The sequence below is a fragment of the Polyodon spathula genome, chromosome 8 (genome assembly GCF_017654505.1).
Source record: "Polyodon spathula isolate WHYD16114869_AA chromosome 8, ASM1765450v1, whole genome shotgun sequence".
In the NCBI taxonomy this organism is placed as follows: Eukaryota; Metazoa; Chordata; class Actinopteri; order Acipenseriformes; family Polyodontidae; genus Polyodon; species Polyodon spathula.
This window is the reverse complement of record NC_054541.1, coordinates 40,459,986-40,462,485: the sequence shown is the minus strand read 5'-3', so window position 1 is coordinate 40,462,485 and position 2,500 is coordinate 40,459,986. Positions and strand designations below refer to the sequence as shown.

The 2,500-nt window shown below is 34.1% G+C and overlaps 1 protein-coding gene across 4 annotated transcripts in view; it reads left to right on the top strand.

Moving 5' to 3' along the window:
* LOC121319955 (forkhead box protein P2-like) overlaps positions 1 to 2,500 on the top strand; it is a 136,460-nt gene that overhangs the window by 121,086 nt on the left and 12,874 nt on the right. The gene's annotated exons all lie outside the window — the stretch shown is intronic.

Genomic DNA, 2,500 nt, shown 5'->3' with positions numbered 1-2,500 from the left:
AGTTCCCATTGGAGCTGGAGATATCGAAAGTGGTATATTGCACTCCTGGCCTTAAATTGGCTCAAAAGAATAAAAGTGGGTAATATATATTTTAATTTTTTTTTTTTTTTTAAATACTCAAATTAATGTGCTGTACAAAAAAAGCTTCAGAATTGATATCATAGTTTAGATTTATGTTCTCATATGCAGAGGCTCAGTTGAAACAGCCCACACATTTGATAAATATTAATAGTATGAATTTATTACCAAGGAGAAATGAGCTCTGTTGGTTCATCACTGCCCCCTTAACAGCTATCAGTACATGAACACAAGGTGCAACTGCACTGTCTATTATATGACCCCATTTACTCTCTGAATGGTACTTCATTAAATGTTACCTTTTGGCCATGCTATGGATGGATGAAAATCAAAGTTATCAAGGCTGCAAGTCCTGAATAATGAGTTTTACCCAGCCTTGAATATATTCAGATGAGCCGAGGTAGCTAAGTGCACATCCTAGCTTTTGCATGCTTTTCTACAGTTATATTTAATAAATTCAATTTTGCTAGTGCCAGATTGTATGCCTGCAAACATGTTATGCTTGTTACTGGAGCTGGGAAAATATGTTCGCCTAACACCATAAGTATACAAGCTACACACATGCTTTATGAGAAGATGTATTATGAATGCCTCGTTATATGTTCGACAACATATTGAAACCCTTTGTTGCAAAACATCAGAAACAAATGATTATGAATGATTGGGCAGCAAGAGTTTTTTCTTGACTATAGATTTAATAAATACAAAATGGGTGCATTAAATCCACTAAACAAGTGCATGCAGTTGCACAAACATAAATTGCAAAATATAAAACAGCTGTTTTATGTATTAATTTGTTACTTAATTCAGGTTAACATTGAAATTTGTAACTGCTGGTAATTCAGAAAAATACATATTGTATTCTGTTTTGTATAGACACGTGTGTGTGTGTGTGTGTGTGTGTGTGTGTGTGTGTGTGTGTGTATATATATATATATATATATATATATATATATATATATACTGCAAAAACTGTAAAAATTCCTTTTAAGGTTATCTATTTATGTAAGCACTTCTAAGGAGACACGCTGTATATACAGTCTTTACTGTAAAGCCGTACAGCTGTAAAACTGGCACAGAATGCTACTCAATAAAGTCATTAAACTCAGAATTATCTTTTCTGTACACCTAACAAAGAAACCTGTCTCATTCTACAAGCTTATAGTAGTAGCTGAAAAACAGTTTGTGGTTTACTGGGAACAGATGCATTTGGGGATGCCTTCAGGGTGCCAGTCCTTATTGTAAGACTGCTAATGTGCTTCTGCTGGCTGCTGCCCAAGAAAGAACAATTAGCGAGCATATGTTAATTTCTGTTTCCTTAACAAATCTCCTTACTGGCTGTATGTGTAAAACTGATCCACAAAGAAAGATCAATTAACATTAAACTAATCAGTTTCTCCTCATAAAATGATACTTCTAATGGTGGATGTATGGTTATTAAGATGAGACAGGTGTTTTTCAAATTGCAAAGTCAGCTGTTTCTGTATTCAGTTGAGCTGTATTTATATTTTCCAAACTTATTTTAAACTGCATGAGAAATTGAGGACATTTGTAATGAAAGGATTTTTTTCAAGTATCAGAGCTGGAAGTTTTTGCATTGCCTGGACATTCTTGTAATTGTAGGCTATCAATGACAGAGGTAAATGTTACAATTAATATTTAAAAAAAAAACAAACAAACAAAAAAACACATGAATAGGAAGACCTTCTTGCAGACTTCATAATAATTGAAGGGCATGTTAACTTTGTTTTATTCCTCCCGTGACACCCACTTTATAAGGTACTGTACATCAGCCTTAAGTGACACTGTAATCATAAATTGAAAATGATACTTCCAGAAGAGTTGGCGAACTTGACATTTCATTATATTTGTTAATACATGCCACAAATGATTGTTAATGGAGAAATTCCATTCCCCTCTCGCCATCTCCAATCAGATTTAATTTGAAAAATTTCAGCCTTCTCTGGCTAATTTGCAATTAAGACAATTTTGTTTGAATATGTAGTAATGTCATTACCATTCCACCAAATTAGCAGAGAGACTAAAGGTCAGTGTAAAATTTTCCAGCTGGCTGGAGCCCCTCAGCTAAGATTTGGAACTCTAAGCAACAGTGAGAAGCATTGTATTAGCAACACATTTCAGTAAACGATATCTGTTTAATTTATATATGAAAAGGAAAGACGGAAGGGGGAAAAAAGATACATTGTTTGTTCGGCATTACAAAAGGTCACAACAGTATTACCATAGCTGCTAGTTTGGAATCAGGTGGCAGCATTCTTTTTTAAAAATATTTCTGTGCCTAGCCTGCTTTGGTTAGATATTGGGCCAGAGTAACATTGAAGCAGATCATTAGATAATCTCTAACAGCGTGCTCTAATTAGGGTTCTTATGATACAATTTCATCCTGTAATTAGTTGAGATT